Source organism: Pleurodeles waltl, chromosome 4_2 (genome assembly GCF_031143425.1).
Source record: "Pleurodeles waltl isolate 20211129_DDA chromosome 4_2, aPleWal1.hap1.20221129, whole genome shotgun sequence".
Classification (NCBI taxonomy): Eukaryota; Metazoa; Chordata; class Amphibia; order Caudata; family Salamandridae; genus Pleurodeles; species Pleurodeles waltl.
In genome coordinates this window covers 819,891,111-819,910,993 of record NC_090443.1, presented here as the reverse complement: position 1 = coordinate 819,910,993, position 19,883 = coordinate 819,891,111, and positions in this window count along the sequence as shown.

Below are 19,883 nucleotides of genomic sequence, written 5' to 3'. Positions count from 1 at the left end.
AAGTTCAAAGATAAATAGAGTCGTATGTCAGAAGACAAACAAGTATAATGTCTGCTCAGAGGAAAAGTTAAATAAAATCAGTCCTCTCATAAAAAGCATACCCTACTCTGCTCCAAGTTGTCTCAAAAGTGGACATAGTACGTCTGCATGTGTAACGTACTCTGCACGAACCTAATTCACAGAATCTAACATTTGCTACACCTACACATAATTCCCATAAAACAATCCAATCAGGTTAAAGTACAGTTTGTTAGGATTCCCACAATACAGCGTCTTTAAACAGCTTTCAAAAGTACATTATCTGCAATAATACGTGATGCATTTGACCAGTCTGTACTCTGCAGGTGTACTGCAACAACCAGTTAGGACATTTGATAGTTACCACGTAAAAAAGACGTTTCACATGGGAAAGAAAACAAAGACTTATTATGTTTGTTAATTGACACTTCAGCTTCACCTAGAAATAAAATGCAGGTGTCATGGAACAAGATGGCCCCAAGTGTTAGCTACTTTAAAAATAGGCCTATATTAACTATGGTCAATCTAGACGTTGATAATACGCACTTAATTGCATTTGCGTGTTTATATGTTAAGGTGGATAACATGAAAACATTTAATGAGAAAAAAAACCTTTAATTAACAACTGATGTAATCTAAAATCTATTCATGCAGACTCCTCGGGTGCCTTTTCGGTCTGCTTCTGAGAGAGTTCTCCTGATCAAACGTCCGTGCACTCATTTGAAGGGGTTAAGGATGCCTTGCTGCTTATTTATTAGGGCCAAGGACACCAGTACACTAGAAAAAGTAAGAGCAAAATGTGATAACATATATAAACCACGAAGCTCATTCATAATTAATCCCTGAAGTCAGATTCTGGCAGCAAAGAGTGTCACAATCCAGAAAACGAGACCCTGATATTCATTAGGACAAGATCTAGGCATGCAAAGCCATTCTCACCCCTAGACTAAGGTAAGGGACAGGGGCGGTGGCCTCAGACTTGTAAAATATAACGATAGGAACGTCACATGGTCGCAAAGGAACAAAGAATGTCAGAAGTGAGCAACTTCTACATGGACCCCATGGGTGAACACATGACTAGGAAGACCCAGAGCTGGGCAGGGCTTCCCACCCGGAACAGACAGCAGGGAAAAGTCTCACAAAGGGGAGGGACAGCAGGCAGGGAACAAAGGCTCTCACCAATAAGTGAGCATAGGCATGGAATACCACTCTGCAACAAGGAGGGGGAAAAAGCAGATTACAGAGCCTTGCCCTGGGAAGGAGCAGTAGTCAGGGAACAAATCGTGCATCAGGAAGGGACAAGAGGTAAATCAATATTGAAACACATCGGTCGATGCAAAATTATATAAGAAGGAGCATGTTTCTCCAAAACATTTATGAAGATAGAAAACATACCATACACAGGAGATCATTTCAAGCAGGTTTTTTTTATGTTTTGCCTGTTTCTACCTCTGAGCCACTCTTACTGTATATTTGCTTTGCTTGTTAGACTCATTATTGCCTAAGGCTTTACAAATCGTTCTCAATGTATAACTGATATGTGTTATCTCGTTTACATTAATATACAGTACAATGTTATTTATTATTTTTAATAGGGTATTTTGCTCCTATGATATATATTAATGAAGTCGGGCGTTTTTGAGAAAATCACAGTCTATATTTGGAGACATTTTCTGAGGGAAATGACATGTTCTGTTCTCACCTTACATCACAGATCACTGGATAGAATTTTCGCAAAATAAGGTAAAAAATGTTAAGGAGTGTTCACAAACCATTAAGGGGAGAGAAGCTTCAGATATTCGAGCAAGAGCATTTACCACAAACAGACTGCCAAGGCTGTGCTTTCTCATCTAATGTCTATGTTCTCTCTGTAGCAGCAACATAAGGAAGACAATACTCAACCAACCCAAAGGTCGGCCGCAGGCTGGAAAAAGATGAGTAACAAGTAGACATTCTTGTGCATCATCTGGGAAGCTCCTATTTTTTGTCACAAATGTTGATGCTAATATAGGCATTAGCTAGGACTATGAAAGAAGACATACCATCAAATATCTAGCATAGTTGGCAGGCAATTTTCATGTTATTTACTTGTTGTTCCTTTATACTAATCACCATAAGGTTTATACTTCCAATTACACATTTAAATATATTTTGCACTAAGGCAGCATGTTAATATGTATTAAAACACCTAAAAATATGACCACATAGATATATTGTGTGTGTACATACCTTATGGGGAAAATGACCCACTAGAAATATAAATGTATTCCTGACAGTCTCTGATGGGATCTGATTATTGCTCAAAATGGTATCTCCTATCAAGTGGTATATACTGTGCAGGAACCTGTGCAGGCTTATATGTATGTGCCCAAGTGCCCAGTAACAACCTCAGGTGTTTGAAACTGTACCCATGAGGAAAATATTTCAAAATGATAAGCTGGACCCAGTGTGACAACTAAAATTGGTTCACCTTGTATGGATGTCAATGAAGGGTACACAAGTCGCTATTGGCCTTGTGTGGCTGCGATGCATGCCATCTCCAGATATGGGGAATGTATGGCTCACATCCTGCTTGCTCCTTCGGCTAAAGCTGGGAATTCGGTACATACCTGCGCTTGCTGAGGGACCAAGGAGAAGCCACTGGGCTATGATTACAAGTTAACTTATAAAATGGTTTGTGGTGGCCAAAGTTGGACTGGTGTTCTGAGCACCATCAGAGTTCACACACAAGTACTTGCCAATCATTATAAATGCAGAGACACCGCTTACAATGTTTATTTCCACCTACAGTTCTGATAGGAGTTCCCTATTATGCAGGGTTTGTTTATCACCGGAATCAATAAAAAGGAGTTTCCCCCAATTCGACTGAACTTTGAATTGCAATCTGTGCTAAAAAGCAGATGGAACTGTACAGATAAGGGGAAATGGTAGAGGTTCATTGTCATGTAACTGTGCAAAGTTCTCTGCCACAGGGGTTGAACCAGTTTTAGTTGTCACACTGAGTCCAGCTTATCATGGGTACAGTTTCAAACACTTGAGGTTGCTACTGGGCACTTGGCCACATATAAGCCTGCACCCGTTGCTGCACGATATATACCACTTGATAGGAGATTCCCGTTACCTATCAAGCATTATGGTTAAATGAGGGATTATCAAATGTTGTAGAGCCAATCAGAATGTGTCCAGTGAGCCTTCCAGGAGGTACCACGCCAGAACTTGTGGGTTTCTCAACATATCTTCATTTACAGAATTTAACTGAGACCAAGTACCATAGCTAGTAGGCTTAGTAAGTGTATATAGACAGCTTAGACAGTATGCATTACAGACGGTAGAGACTAATTATTCAACCCACAATAAATCTAGCTATGAGCAAATGTCCCACTAGGCAAGATGAAATTTCCTGTTTGATTACAGCAGAACTAATCAATTGAAGCGGTCTATCCTCATCTAATACCCTACGACAAAACTAAAATACAGACTGCATGCCTTTCATTGAAAATGGTACCACCTGTGGAGGACTGTCCAACAGGAGGAAGTAATTTTGTTTGGTAGACCCGTTTTAGACGTATTACCAGATGTTCTGAAACAAATATAGCATGAGCATGGAGCCACTCTGGTGGCTAATTTAGGCATGAAGTTAATGGTTATTTTTTTGCTGTTTTTTTTATAGTTCATAGTAATATTTGGGTGAAGCAGCTTTGTTAGTTTTCCACAAATGTGAATATGAACTAACTACAATTATTTCAGACACATACATATTTCAGATACATCCCTAGGTCAGGATACCGTGGGTACTCACCCTGTAAATTTGCAACTTAAGTCCAAGTCATAGGTTGAGGGGGCTGTGAGAGGGAAAGCACCATATCCTATGAAAAAACAGAAAGTAAGGTCCAGATCACGGCAGCAGCAGGAGTCCAGAGGGGGAAGGTCATAATTTGTCACCAATTGTCATCATTGACTGGGACATGGCACAATTTGAGGGTGAGTGGGATAGAAAGTGGGTCGAATACACCAACCATGTTGATTCTGGTCAAACGTTTTACCTTCTAACTTAGGGCCTATGGTGACAGAGAAGATACATACTGCCAATATAATGGTCCGCCCACCTGCTTTACATGTGGACGGACCATAGGTTTGACTGCTTTGGTGAGTACTCCTTTACCGCCATAGCCCGTCCTTTGCCGCCATAGCCAAACCTCTCTGATGGCCCGACAAAGGAAGGGCTGTCAGAGAAATGGCTATATATCTGCCCACCCAATTAGAACGAGCATACATTTAGCCATTTTTTACTGTCCACCATCACTGCCTGGCAAACCCTGGTGGTGAGATACAGTGAATGGTAATAATGCTTTCAGTGTCATGAGAGATGACTTCCATGGTGAGGGAAGCAACCCCTTTCAGGATTTTCTGTTTGAAAATAAAAAAGAAAACTGTTTGGTGCCGATGGAGCCCTACACCACACAGCGAAATGCATTGGCACGAACTACCGTGATTGCAGTTCCTGCCAATACATTATAAATGACTGCCTGCTTGGCAGTCATTTATAAATGAGGAGGATGGTCACTCCACTATGGGGATGGAGTAATTTACTCTGTCTTCCTGTCAAACCGACAGGCCTTCTGTCCATTTATATAACAGCTCCTTAATCTTTAAATCCCAATTCACCACAGGAGTACACTTGTAAAGTCCCCAGACCTCAAGGGAGACACCAAAAGCAGGGCCAAGCCAGGTCCAATTGCCACTGGTCAGCTTGGTACTTCCAGTAAAAGACATCTTGTAGCTTGTTGTGTCCCTGTAGCTTGAACAGGAGGTCAGTCTTAAAATGCTTTGAGACCACTTCTTGGTCCCAGGCACCAGAGGGAGCAGGTCCAGTCTTCAGGGTTCCTCTCAGATCACAGACAGCTGATCCAGTACTCATCTCATTGGCCACAGGTCCAGGAGATCTTTCAAAAAGTGTGCCATGGAGGTGTGTAGGGAGCTGGCTCTCTACATGGTACACTAAAAAGAAGTACACCATGCAGAGAGTCCAGTGGATCCCCAATTGGTTTGCAGAGGCAAAAGTAGATAGTACTCATGCTCTATTTTGTGGAGGTGTGGGTGAGCAGTTAGGTTTATCAGAGGGTAGTGCTAAGCATTTGTTGTACTCACAGAGGCAATAAATGAGAGACACACTCAAAGAATAAATCTGAGACCAATGTTGAAAAATAACACTTATTTTTAGATATATTTTGAAACCAAGAACTTCATTAAAAGGTGAACATGTTTTTAAGCATAAATACTTTTCACTTGCAAAAGTGGACACAGTGCAAATTTTGAGTTCTTCAATGTTAATGTATGGGAGGAAAACAAGTTCAGCAAACAGATACTTTACGACGACTTACAAGACCAATCTCTGAGACTTAAGGTATGTATTGGTAAGGGTCAGGACCATACCAATAGGGGACTCTGGGCAGCACTGGGGCAGCCTGGTGCAGAGGTGTAGTATGGTGTCAGGTGCCCAATGTATTTCTTCGGGGATTGGTCTCCTTGGGAAAAAGGCTGAGGGCTCTGGCTAGGGAGCCAGTCACGGAAAACTAATAGGTAAATAACAAACGTGGGGTGCTCAGGGACGTAGGTGCACCTTTGGCTCTCTTCTCCAAGGCCCAGGGGCAACAGATGCAAGTATGTCCTTTGGTGTCGGGTTTCTATGTTGGGGAGCACTCGTGGTTGAGGGGTTCTGTGATCTGAGAATGCAGCTGTCATTGGTCATTGTGGGGTGAAACCACAGTGGACTCATGCTCAAGAGAGCTGGGGATATCGTGGACACAAGAGACCCACTTCAGATTGTGCCATGGGCGATGGGTTCAGTGGTTGCTTCAGGTGTCGGGCTTCTCTCACCACAGAAGCTGCAGGAGAGGGAGCCTGCGTGCAAAGGCTGAAGACGACTTTGGGGAGTCCACCAGGGGTGAAACCATGATTGACTCAGGCTCTGAGGAGCTGGTAGACCTTGTTGGCACTGGAGCCCCACTCCTACTCGGGTCTGTGACTTCAGGTGTCGGTCCTTGCAGTTCCAGAAGCTGCAGAGTCCTTTTTTTAGAGTTGGTTGGGGACCAGGTCCACTGCTCACGGGAGACTTGATTCTTTTTCGAAGGCAGGCAGTCCTCCTGGGTTTCTGAAGGCTCAGCTGCAAGATGAGTCATCTCTTGGTGCAGAGACCGTCGAGGGTTACATACAGGCAGGCGGGGTTGGTACCAGGTCAACTTCTGCATTTTCCACTTCTGCAGGTGCAACTGTTCAGTGCCCTGGGCTTCTTTGGTGGTCAGGATCTGAGTTCTTGGGTTCAGGTTTTCCACCTAAATACTCAATTTAGGGGTGTTACAGAGACTGCCAGGTGGCAGCCAATGGATTGCTCACTTATAGGATGACTACACCCTTTTTATGACCACTTCCACTGGGAATCTAACTAATTATCCCATCTGTCTTGCCGCAAAGAAGTAGGGTTAGGACATGGGGGTTGGTCATCTCTGCCATCTGGAGGGACCGGGGTTGCATTACAAAGGTGGCTAGGCCTTTAAAGCTTCCCACCCTGGAATATGCATTCTGCCTCGAGGAGGTGTCAACACCCCCGCCGAGTGCAGTCTTTTGTCTCTGGCCTCCGAAAGCCCTGGCTCTCACCTTAGTGGGTCAGAAACGTAGCTAAGGTGGCTGAACTGGTCAGGACCAGTCAGTCAACACACTACTAGCTGGTAGGTTTTCAAGGGGCACCTCTAAGGTGCACTCTAGGTGTATGTATTGGTAAATCCAACACTGGTATCAGTGTGGGTTTACCAATACGAGATGTTTGATACCAATCTTCAGTGAAGCCATCATGTAGCTGGGGAACTCGTAGTGACCAGTGTCCAGCACATGCATTTAAAATGGCTTCCCTGGTCACATACTATGTCTGAGAATTGACAAAGACATAGCAGGAGCATATCTACTTATGCAGATATGCCCTTACATGTAATATAATGCTCCCTGCCTTAGGGCTGTAAGGCTGTAAGGCCTGCTAGAGGGGCAACTTACATATATATGTATTACATGCAGTGTTGGGGACCTGGTACACAGGCTGTGTGCCATGTTGTTTTTCCGCTTTGGTCTGCACCAAGACACACAGCCTGTCATGTGCTTGGTCAGAGGTCCTTTAGGGTGGCACAATTTGTGCTGCAGCCCTTAGGGACCCTCTTTACCTAGGACCTAGTTACCAGGGGTACCATTTGCTAGGGACTTACAGAGGGTGCTAAAGGTTTTGCCAATTGGTGAAACAACTGTGCAGTTTTGGGAATGAGATCTGGTACTGGGGACCTAGTTAGCAGGAACCCAGTGCACTTTCAGTCGAAACCACATCAAATACCAGGGAAAAAGTGGGGGCTAACCATGCCAAAAAGAGTGCTTTCCTACAAAGTGTCATATTTATGCCTGGCACTAGCTAGTATGTGAGAATGACTCCTGGGCACACCTCTACGAATGTGGTAAAGGTTCCTGAGCCATGCCCTACCACTTTAGGCATTTTGAAGGTGGTGAAAGCCTTTGCCTATGCTAAATATGTATGGGGGGAGTGAACCTTGGCAATCCTAGTGTCTTTCCACATCTAACGCTAAAATCCAGATTGAGGCAGCCACTGTACCCGCAATAAATCCAAAGAAAGATAAACGGCTGGTAGGACAAAAACAGAGTCCGTTAGCAACCAGACAGTGGAACCACAGGAATTGTATAGGTATTTTGTTCTCTCCCCTTTCAAGTGAGCCACATGTTTTGTTTGTGAAGCCAGCAGATCTATCAAGCAGGATCTTACACTCAAGCAAGATTTGACATGGTAGTGTCAAATAAGATGGCCACAGCCCCTACCTGTACATTCAGAAGAGTCATCTCTGCCCAGTCAGGTCATCCTATTGTTTGCTTCTGGGAGGCACTTCACACCTACTAAAGGCTAAGTGAATGCTGTGCAATGCTGGAAATCCCAGCAAAAGTTAGCCTTCAGAGATTTAGGCAGGGAAACATCAACTTTCAAAAAGTTATTTTTCCATAATATGTATTAAAAACGTGATTCCACCACTGAATTTGATTTTTAATAACTATTACAAATGGTTATTCAATTATTTTTCTAGCTGAGTTACAGTATTAGTATGTTATTATTCACTTTGGTTTTCTATAAAGGACAGCTAGACATGCCACAGTGAAAATAGTTTATGCTTGCTAGTCACTGGAAGGACGTTAACATTACATTTCTACATGTCCTAACTTTATATACCATGCACCCTGCCTTGTAGGCTACAAGGCCTACTTGGGGTAACTTGTTAATATTTAATATGGAACTGTTTACCTGTCAAAGGAGTATTGTTTGACAGGTAGAAATGCTGTTTTTGCTCTGCTACTGTTAGGCTACAATAGTAGGCCTGAAGCCATGTTTGCACTGCCGCTATAATGGAATGTAAAATAGGTGCTTCGGTTCACTAGTTGCATTTAACCTACAGGCTCTAGGTACACCTTGTACAATATACTAGGGACTTAAAGGTATGTTAAAAATGCCAATTAGGGTTAAGGCAATACAGCCATGTTTAAAAGGAGCAAAACAGGCATTTGACTTCTAGTTAGCAGTGGTATAGTGCACAGAGTTCTACAACCTGCAAAAACAGATAGAGCATAAGTCTAGGGATACACAGCTCCAAATATGGCTATTTCCTACACAGTGGCTAGATGGTTCACTTTTAAGGCTACATGAATAGGCACTCCTGTTTTTGGTTTCCATGTGTTGTGAATTCTGGTATGGTTAGTTTATGTTGTCTAGTGTTTTCAAAACTGTACAAATCAGTGGTTATCAGTATTTACTTAATACACAATTACTGGGATGGTGTTTTAAAGAAATATGCTTTTTTTCCTTCCTTTCCTTTTCGTTGGTACTGGCAATTATTCATCTCTTCCTTCTTGTTTTTAATTCCCTTCTTTTACCCTTTCAAGTAACTTTGCATTATTTCACCTCACTGCCTTATTTCCCAGTACTCAAACTCCTCTTATCAGCATTCCAGTGTTGTCCCATGTCAAGAAAGTGCATGGATGGAGATGTATTTGCACCTAATTAAGGTCTGATAAAAGGCTGATAGTGGGCATTTAATACACTTTCCTGCTGCTCTGTTTATTTTGACAAATGGTAAAGATCTGATGAATGACAAATGTTCTACTTAAAACATCCAATGCATATTGTAGGGTAGAAATTTATTGCCCTGTTCTTTCTCTTGAAATACCAAGAAATAACTGGAATAATAAAAGTATTATTACTGTCTGATCTTGCCTATTCCTGCTCCCACCTGGTCACAAGGAAGAATACTTCTAAGGAATTAATATGCATACTGTAGCTATAGGGAGCTTGATGTCAGCAAACTGTTCTGTTGTATGAAAAAGCAGCTGAGGTAGTACATAAACTTTATAACCTGCAGGATGCCTTGGGTCATTTGCCTGTGCAGTTCACACTGTGCTTAAAGCGTATTTATGAGATTTTATGTTTATTTAAAAACCAACCTAAGGACATCTTAGTATTGATTTTTATGAATCATGTGGACCTTTGTTTATTTGAAATCATTGTTGGATTGTGCTCCTTCTCGGCATGTGTGAGAATTGCACTAAGCACTTTAACTTGTGTTCTGTGCAACATGCATAGTTCTAATGCATTTTCTATCTTAGGGTAAATCAAGCACAGCTCAATATGTTATCATAGATTCAGCCACAGGGGTTTGAACATGTAATGTTGCTAAGTGTCAAGTTTTATTTCAACACCATAGGTTCCAAACTTCATTTTAACATGGAGGAACTAGCATTTAAAGTTGAACTTGGTGATCGTGGGGCTATATCATGAATGTGTTCTACTTTAGTGTGCAGGCTCAGAACGAGTCTATGCACATGTGTTGGAGGAAGGGTCAGAAGCTTTGTGGGTTTAAGTTAGCAATGATGGTTTATTATATAGTCAGTGGTGTAAATGATGCCCCCCTGCAGAATGTGATGAAGGACCCTGGCATCTCCCAGATTGCACAGATATTAATTAATCTGGTGCTCAATGAGGCCCCCTGAACGGTTGCGCCCCCCCCCCCTCCGCCCCCAGTATTTAACTATTTCTTATTCTATGCCATTGCACGCATTTTGCAAGGCATTCAATGGCATGGATTAGAGGGCAAGGGGGGCCCTACAAAACAAGAATCCCTGCCCCCATCCCCTGCACTGCGGATTCCTGTATAAAGTTATTTTAAACAAAGAAATTACTTTCCATGGACTCTGAATTTTCAATGTCCTTGTGGTTCTGCAGAGTTGGATGTGTGGGATGGATTCAAAGTAATGTAACTTGATAATCTGTTCACATATCTTTCTTCCTTTTCAGGGGTGCAGCCAGCTATAGGACCTTGTCTTGTTTGGAATTCCAGTTTCTTTACTCAAGTCACTCACTGGCCCCACCACCTTGAACTATAATTGTTCCTGAGTTTTCTGTCTGCTCACTTCCCTTTGCCTTTTGCCTTAAGCCCCTTGCACTGGTTCAGCCTCACAAGGAAATCCTTAGCCTTAGCGGTAATCACGTTTTTTTCCAAAAGGGGTGACGTGGTTCAGATCTCCATTTTCTAAAAACAAAAAGAAAGGTTTTCCTTCTACTGCGGTAAATATTTTCTTCTATTTAGTAGTTTGTACTGCAGTTCTCCTTCCACTATGGAGCCAGGTAATTGTAATTTAGTTTTCACCTTCACTCTCAGCCTATGAGTTCTTGGGGGCAGTAGGAAATTAAATGAAATGGAAAAGAGACGAGAAAAGAGAGAAGAAAAATATAGATATAGGAGAAAGAGAGAAAATACACATTCTTACGAGGTTTCTTCACCCTGACCCCTCTTACACACACCCGAGAGGCCACGGTCCTCCTGGATTGTTGCACCCTTTTAAGCCTCCATTGACGACATCCACCAGGCTTCAGTGCACACGTCCTCAGGGCCCTCCTCACTCTCCTGCTCGCCAGTAACAGTGCTAGCCTCTGATTCGGACTCTCCTGCACTTGTTCCAGTTGACCAGTCCACACTCTCACTCCCATTTCTCTCGGCTTCCTTACTCCTTCGGCGTTCTCCTAAAATGCAGTCCCTTTTTAGAGTTGCTGCTCGCCTTTCCTTTTTTTTTGGTCCACCTACCCTGTCCTGGGTCTATCAACCCTTTCTCTTGTTTCGTTCTTTTGTTGTCCTTTTTTGCTTTCGTTTATTTTACCTGTCTGTCCTTGTACTTGCTCTCTATGCAGGATTCCCTGAGCTCCTGGTAAGTATGGTGCTTCCTTCCCGCCCTGTGTTTCCTGATAGCTTGTTTTTCCTGAAATAGTACTGTCTACAGCAAATACCAGGAAGCACAGAGCAGTGATTGCATTTTCAAGTTTCAGAATTGTACTGTCTACAGCTCATACATTAACTCATAGATTTTCTTAGTTAATGCATGTGATGAATGCAGCATAAGTCCAGAAAAACTGGAGCACAAAACGCTTCACAGTCTGAGAGTAAGGCCTGAAAGATACTCATGATAAAGCTTCTGATTCTTCTGTGAGAAGGGATGTTGCTTACATACGTATGCTTTTCAGACCCTCGTGAGATATACTTAGGAACAGGAGTGTTTGACCCTCATGAAGTATACTTAGGAACAGGAGTGTTGAATACAGTATTTTATGGGAGGACATTGATTCTGGTGACACCCACATTCACAGTGATCTTTGTTGTCACAATCCTGACAACAAAGCTTTCAGAAATCAAAACTCTGAAATTCTCTCAGCGAAGGTGGAGGACCTAATGCAGGTGCCACTTACCCTGGACTGCTCAGAGTTCAACTGCAAAACTGCTGATCACTACACAGCAACATGCAGGGAGCTGATGCCACAAGAGTTGAGCCAGACACACGAAACAGGTGTGATGTACGTCCTGGGGTTTCAAGGATCTTGTGGATGGTCACATGGGCATAGTAAGAAGCACACAAGGACCCGAGTGGGTCACAGTGGGAACATCCATCACAGAAAAAGCTAAGGGCCAGATGTATCAAAAAAACGATTTGCGTTTCTTAAATAGCGAATTTTAAGAAATCGCTATTTAAGAAATGCAAAATGGTATGTATGATTTTTGCGATTTGGTAATAACGATTTCTTAAAATTCGCAAATGCTATTACCGAATCGCAAATAGAGAATCCGACCCCATTCGCACCGATCGGCCTGTTGCAAATGTTTTTGCATTTCCCAAATTGCTAATTCCAGTTAGGAATTTGCAAATTAGGAAATGCAAACCCCAGGGTGCTGGGGGCCTAAGTCCCCCTCTGCTGCACCCCAAAAATATTTTTACAGACATGTGAAAAACACACATGCCTTAGAGGCATGTGTGCGCTACATGTCAATTTAAAAAATGCATTTAGAATGCATTTTTAAAATTTGCACATGGTTACCACCAAACTTTAATTTGTGGTAATTGCATTTCCTAAATGCCCAATTCGCATTTAGGAAATGCTTGATACATGTGCTTTGGAAATCGCAAATAGGAATTCTCTATTTGCGATTTCCAATTTAGAGAATCGCAATTTGCGATTCTCTAAATGGGGTCACAATTTTAAGGAATCGCTATTTTAGCGATTCCTTAAAATTGCACTGCGAATGCCTTTCATACATTGTGAAAGGCATTTTTGTATTCGCAAACGGCCGAATTTTGCAATTCGCACCGTTTGCGCATGCAAAAAAGCTTGATACATCTGGCCCTTAGAGATATGGGCTGCACTTACACAGGTTGACACCAGAAAGCAGTGAAAGTGCTGTTGTCTTTCAGTTTCTACTGAAATAAATATTCAAGTCAGAGGTGCTTTATGGGTTGTAATCGGTTTTAATTAAAAACCTAGAAACCCTATATTTGAATACCTGTCAATACTCACGTAGGTTGTGCGTTAGGCACATGGGTCACCATTCCCAGCCCCATCAGGGGTTACATTGAATGCTCAGCTGAAAGTGTACTATACATTCACAATGTTCAAATAATCATAGGTTGTGGAAATTTCAGAACACTGGTGTTGGCTCCTGGGGGGGGTGCATATTTTGGCTTAAAGTATGCTATTTTTTAGCATTACAGTTCTCAGTCATGGACAGTCACATCCAGGTTATTGCAGGTAGAGAAGTAGAAAAAGGGTCCCTGCTTGGCAACATCTCAAGGTTGTTTTGGCTTGTCCACACTCCACTCTAGCTCACATTCAGCCTCCTGTTCTTCTGCTTTTAATTGATTTTAATTTGATCCTCCCTCTGATTCCTATCAGGTTTTCAAGTTGCTCTGATGGTCCTGCAGCTCCTGGTCATCTTAGCGCTCCCAGTCTTTGAGAAGTTAGGTTTGATTACAGGTTTTACAAACATTTGTTACTAAACAGACCAACTTAAGGCTTTTACATGACATCTTTGGCTTACCCCTGATAGCTTTACATACTTATAAATGGCATTTCACAGCCCTCAGTTTAGTTAAAGATTACATACTAAGTTATTAGAAGACAGATATAATTCCAACAATCTCTTCTTGGCTTGAGGATATGTACTAACTGGCAAAATTTGAGAAAATGATTTCTAAACTAAACAATAACTTAATACAATTTTATTGTATTTGGAGTCCATTTCTAAACAACCGACGGCTTTAAGTTTGCTATCCCTTAAGTAAACAGGTTTATACATACTCAGAATGTATTAACTGACTTAAATGTTAATGTTCATTTGCATATTTATAAGATATGTTGAGACGATTCATCAATACTTGTAATTGTTGTACTTGATTATTTTGTTCTCCCTTTTTCATACATTGATTATCTTCAAGTATATCGCTTGTAGTTTCTGTTTGACTATATTTATATGTTAAATATATCCTGATCCATTTTGAAAAAACAATAAAAGAAAAATTGATGAAAAAAAAAAAGTTGACCTGCAATTTGCATCTTAGACTGACTCATGTGATGTAGAAGGACTAAAATGAAATAAATGATAAATATGACAAGCCTGTGTTTGCTGATCATGAACTGTTAAATGTTTTGAATAAAAATGTGTTTTAACGCCACGACGCACACAGATTGTTTTAGCATTCCCATGGCTCTAAAGGTTTTTAATTTAAAGAAAACATCTAAACAAAATGCAGCAAAAGCTGAGTGTTGTTTGAAATCTTTACCAGAAATACGTCTTCAACCTTATTTTCTTCATTAAAAATGAATCGAGAGTGATAATCTGATTAAGTGCAGAAGATGCAAATTATTATTCGAGATTCTGTTTCAGCAGTATTAAATAAAAACAATCTTAAATAGATCAAAGGTGGTGTGGAAAAGTGTTCTCTTCTGAAATACAGAGTGCATTGTCAAATATGTTTTGAGGACCAAAAGCATGTATCACACACAAATTTGTACCTCGCAGTGATATGACACATGATCCTGCAATAGCATCAGGAGAGAAAAGGCTCTAATCTCCCAGAAAAGTAGTGAGTAGCATTAACAATCACACTCAACCAACTAAGACGCTTGCCACTAAGTGGCACATTTCCCCCCAGAGGTATAGATTTCCAATCTTCCCGGTTGGCAGGGCTCGGGCAGCCTTTAACCTTGGCACGCCGATACAAAGCAGATTGCAAGCAACAGCTTTCCAAAGATATGGGTCAGCAGGATGGGATCGTGCATCGGACTGAGAGAAGCCCAAGACAATGAGAACACTGTTGAAGCAGTCGGGAGTAATTTAATATTCCCCTAAAAGACAATAGTGGCCCATTGGGCGAGAGTTCTTGCATGAACAAGATGGGTAAAGACTCCTCTCACAGGGCTGAGGTGTGCAGATCCAGAGTTGCCTAGATCAGGATTTCCTTTAATTGTAGTAATGCAAAGTGGATGACAGAAAATATTATCAAAAAATACAGAAATGCAAAAAGCCAGGAGAAAACAGTGTCATTCCTTAACATAAGAATCCCAAATATCATGACAGAGAAAAGAGAGGAAACAGACGGAATGTGTTTTTTTGTCTCTGACTTAAAATAATCAATGCTTAATCTCCATTTTGTTTGCAATGTAATGTGTGCCCCTAAAAAGGGAAATAATTTGGTCAATAGAAAAACAATGAGAAGGCATTTATCTGCTAGCAGAAGATGTTTTTTGTGTGTGAAGCCAGAAAAGCCATACAACTGAGGCAACGGCCTTATGCGAACCTGGAAGTTGGCCAACGTGATGCTGCCTGAGCAGAATGCATATTGCAGTCTGTTGTATGCCGGATTGCATATTGCCTCTACCTTTGAGAATACTTCATCCTAGTAGTTGCCGGCTAAAGGGCGATCTTCAAAATAACCAACTTTGGACATAATAGATTTTTGTGATCAGGTTATAACTTTGACTGCAAAGTTTAGCAGGCCTAATACAGCGAAACATATTTAAAAAAAATCCTACATTATCTCCACAGACTGAGATACTTTTAAGACTTTTCATGGTGCATTATCATGTACAGTCTAATAATCACTGGCTCAAGAAAGATTGAGTCATTGGATGTGGTGTCAACCGGCCCTATTAAAAAAAAAATAACTGCTCCTAACTGGAACTACTTAATCGTTGAGAACAAACTTCTGCTGCAGTTCTTTGAAAAAGGATTCACGTAGCCCAGACAAGTTGCCCAACAGCATGTCTACAGACCCATACACACAATGTTGTTGCCAGAACACTGGAAATATTTCAGTAACATGAATCTAAAGTAGGGGGTTTACTGCTGGCTATATCAGAGTTCATAGCCTGCTCAATACTACCTCCTGGAGATACCCAGCAATACTATTAAAACAAGGCGCAAGTTTAGACTCGCTCTGCTTTCAAGCTCGGTCCTCCCCCTTGACTGCAAGGGATTAACAATCACAAACAAGCTGAAATAGAATGCACCAAGTTGTTAGGCGGTTTCAAGGGCTTAGCCACCCTCGGTGTGTAAATTGACTGGACACATATTTTGAGCTACAATTTTTGTTCTGACTAACCTCTTGGTATGGCGGCCGTTGCTGGAGAGCCGGCTATTTTTGGGAGCCCCTTGGCTGCCTTTCTTGACCCTTCTGGAGGAGAGGAAGTGTGGGCTGAGCTGTGTGGTAGACAATTGACCCATCTGAAATAGCTAGAAACCAAATGTCGCCGCAGCACACCCAGCAAGCCGCCTTCTCAATTGATTGCAGAGTGTGTTTTTTACCCGATCCATCAAACTCAAGCGAAATCACAGGCACTAACTACACAGCACACTCGCAATTAAGAACAAGAAATATCTAAAATGGGGGTGGTTATGCAATCGGTTGACGTTACAAAAAAAGGGAGGGAAGCGACATCCCAAAAGATGACCATTGTAACACGCCTCCTTCCGTCTTGAAAGATACAAGGTCTCGGAGGGATCCAATGTTGCTGCCAGGGGGCACCAGTGGGACCCCATGAACAGCAAGACTCGGCGCAGCAGAGTTCCAGCAAGAAACAAGTAATTAATTAACAAGAAAGTAGGCGCTGTGCTGAAACATGAATCACGGCGCCCGTGTACATACAAATTAGGCGTGCAGCTTGAACAGAAAAAATATATATTCCCCCAAGTCAACAGATACCCAGGCAAAGCATAACAATACAGTACTTGGCCTGTGCTCTCAAGGAGGGCTAAACACCGGAAAAGGCATGACGTATGCATGCCTCTGACAAATGAAATCAAGGGAATTTTGAAAGGCAAGCCCACGAATGAATGAAAGGGATGGGCATGGTTAAAGCACCTAGAATAGATGGCAACAGGTCAGAATCGCTTGCACGCTCGACCTAAAAAGGGAAAAGAAAATAATGACTACAAGAGCTGGAAAGGAATTCCAAGTGACTTGTATGAACACATGACCGATCTGACTATAACCAGTATTTCTTTAAGTCAAGTAAAAGAGAAATAAACAACCATCGCTACAAGAATTAGATGTAAGCTTCCTAAGCTTTATTTCCTCCCTTTCCTCCACAGCACCATTTTTCTCAATAATGTCCTAAAAGGCATCCTCCTGATATTAAATATAAAATATGGACTTTAACGATTAAGCCTTACGTCATCCAAGTCAGTACTATTGCTGAATTACACGTTCAAGCTTCTACGCATGAGAAAAAGTGAAAACAGTATATAAGCACCAGGGTGAATATACTGATTTCGAAATTTTAGGTAACTTTGGCAGAGGCATCCCATTTGCACAGTGGGACTCACTTAGAGGGCAAAAAGACCATAATGTCAGGTCTGCCATGCCATGGAGGCATGACAGAATTGTTGTCATGCGTGCAAGCCGTAGAAATGACTGATGAGCTAGCCGTTATTAGGCCTGTATCTCTTGAGATCCTTTTCTAAAGGACTGGATTCATGAAAGTGGGCACCCACAGTAGGTTAGGCACAAAGGTAATAATTCGCTAACACTGACCTTTATCTTCAATGTGCTTCATTATGCCTAGGGCTGATGGACTGGTCTATATGGTAACTGTTTGTGGGCCTCAGCTCCAGACACTTGTAGCTATCTGTTGGCCAGACCTATTGTTTCTAACACATTACATATACATAGAGTGGGTTGTGTGTCAACCCCTTGCTCATGACTGGATGGTTTTGCTGTAAATCTTACTTCCCTTGCCTGATTCGATGACTTTCCTCCCTACTCTTGAGATTGTAAATTGGAGAGGTAAATTACTTATTGTCGCGCCGCGTGGTGCGGCGCGAGCCGAATGTTCGGCACAAGCCGGGCGTTCGGCTGGGTCCGCACAGCGCGTTTCTAAAACGCGGCGCGCCCCCAGCCTTTCATGCACTTTTCGAGGCCCCAGGCATTGCATGGGGCCTCGCTCTATCGTTTTCCACCGCCTTGCTGGGGTCTCCTGACCCCCCTTACCTGTTCTTCTTTCTTCCTTCTTGTCCTCTTTCTTTTCTTCTTTCTGGGGTCTTTTTGTTGTATTTTTTTTATGTCTTCTTCCCTTCCCAGGTTACCTTTCTCTTCCCAGCATTCATTGTTCCCTATTCTCTATGGTTTCTATTCTGTTTTGTTCTATGTACCTCTCCCTGTCTAATATGGTGTCCTTTTACTTCCTGTGGGTCACTTCCTGTCTTTTGGTATATAAGGGCTGTGTTTTCTTCATTTCCTTGCGCTGCAACACTTTCTGCTCAGTTAGTGTCTTCGCTCCTGATTTCCTCCCCTTTTGGTTCTGGATTTCAGCATTCTGTGTTTCCTGACCTTTGCTCCTTTTGGATTCCTGTTTGTTTGTTCTTGTTTTTTCCAGGAATCTTCCTGTTTGGAGGTTTTTCCCCTTTTCCTAAGGGTTTTTTTCCCTCTGGCGCTATTTTCTGAAGGGCACGGTCTGTTCTTGGCGTCTCCATTGCCTACAGCACCGTGGCTACCAGAAAGAGTCGCCCCTTTTTGGGCCAAAGTCGAACATTGAAGATCCACGCCACCAGATCTGCAAATTCCAGGCGCAAGCAGCACGTGAGTCGTGACAGATTGCAGCGCCCAACCATTCCGACGTCCTCAAACACCATGGATGACTCAGTGGCGGCTGCTGCAGATCCGGAACAATCTCTTTTGACCACGATTCAGCAACAAGCTCAGGAATTGCAACAACTACGCAATGAAAATGCTGCGTTACGACAGGCTTTGGCTCTCCGCACCAGTGATGTTCCAACTATCTCCGCTTCCACCCCTTGTTTCTCTGGTGAACCAACCAAGCTTCGCGAGTTCCTGGATGCATTAACTGTGTACTTCGCCTTCCGACCTACCCAGTTCTCCCACGACAGGACCAAGGTGGGCTATCTTATCAGTGCCTTATCCGGTCCAGCCTTGGCCTGGGCAACCCCGATGGTGTCCTCCAACGACCCGGTATTGTCAGACTATTCCACCTTTGTGAGTCGCTTCAAACAGATGTTTAGCCGTCCTGGATTGGAAGCCTCTGCTGAAGAAGCCCTATGTGACATCCAACAAGGCTCGCAAGACGTCTTGCAATATATAACCCGTTTTCGTCAGCTGGCGGCAGAGACCACTTGGGTGGAACGTACTCTGGTAACTTTATTTCGTAGAGGACTCAAAGAAGAAATAAAGGATGAACTAGTACATTCTACCAGAGCAGAAGAGCTTCGTGGCCTGATGGATCAAGCACTGTCCATCGAATATCGTCTTCAGGAACGGAGATCGGAAAAGAAAAGGAGTAGAGGGTTTTCCCAGCCAAGTAGCTCACGAGCTTGCCTACAGCGTTCCGAGGAACCTTGCACTCCTGCTAGAGACATCGAAGGGGAACCCATGCAGGTGGATACTACCCGAGGTCCGCTCTCTGCTAGTGAACGAGAAGACAGACGCAAGAGAGGGTTGTGCCTGTACTGTGGTTCTGCTGGTCACATGCTTCGTACCTGTCCTGTACGTCCGCCCAGGCCTTCGGGAAACGCCACCTCCCGTCCTCTGTAAGAAGGGAGGGGACGGGATCTACAGCTATACCTTCCATCAGCTCCTTTAATGACAATACAACCGCCTTGTTCATTTTTCCTGTCCTGTTACAACTTCCTGACGGTCGTCAAGAAAAGACTATGGCATTACTAGATTGTGGTGCTAGTGGTATATACATGGACAAGACGTGGGCTGCTGCTCACCAAGTTCCTACACAAGCAAAAGAAGTACCCGAACAGGTACACACCGTGGATGGATCCTTGATATCCTCGGGTCCTGTAGACACCACTACCCTGATGTTAAGTCTACAGGTGGGAAACCATCAAGAACACATTTCCTTCGATCTTATCACGCCCCCCAACCATACCATCATTCTTGGAATTCCGTGGTTCATCAGACATAACCCGTATATAAATTGGGTAACCCGGACA